The following is a 301-nucleotide window of genomic DNA, read 5'->3' as shown; positions in this document are numbered from 1 at the left end:
AGTCTCCATCATGAGTCTCCATCATAAGTCTCCATCATGAGTCTCCATCATGAGTCTCCATCATGAGTCTCCATCATGAGTCTCCATCATGAGTCTCCGTAATAAGTCTCCATCATGAGTCTCCATCATGAGTCTCCATCATGAGTCTCCATCATGAGTCTCCATCATAAGTCTCCATCATGAGTCTCCATCATAAGTCTCCATCATGAGTCTCCATCATAAGTCTCCACCATAAGTCTCCATCATGAGTCTTCATCATGAGTCTCCATCATGAGTCTCCATCATAAGAGGCGATCATTGA

Source organism: Salvelinus sp. IW2-2015, unplaced genomic scaffold (assembly GCF_002910315.2).
Source record: "Salvelinus sp. IW2-2015 unplaced genomic scaffold, ASM291031v2 Un_scaffold1561, whole genome shotgun sequence".
Taxonomy (NCBI): Eukaryota; Metazoa; Chordata; class Actinopteri; order Salmoniformes; family Salmonidae; genus Salvelinus; species Salvelinus sp. IW2-2015.
This window is presented reverse-complemented; position numbering follows the sequence as displayed.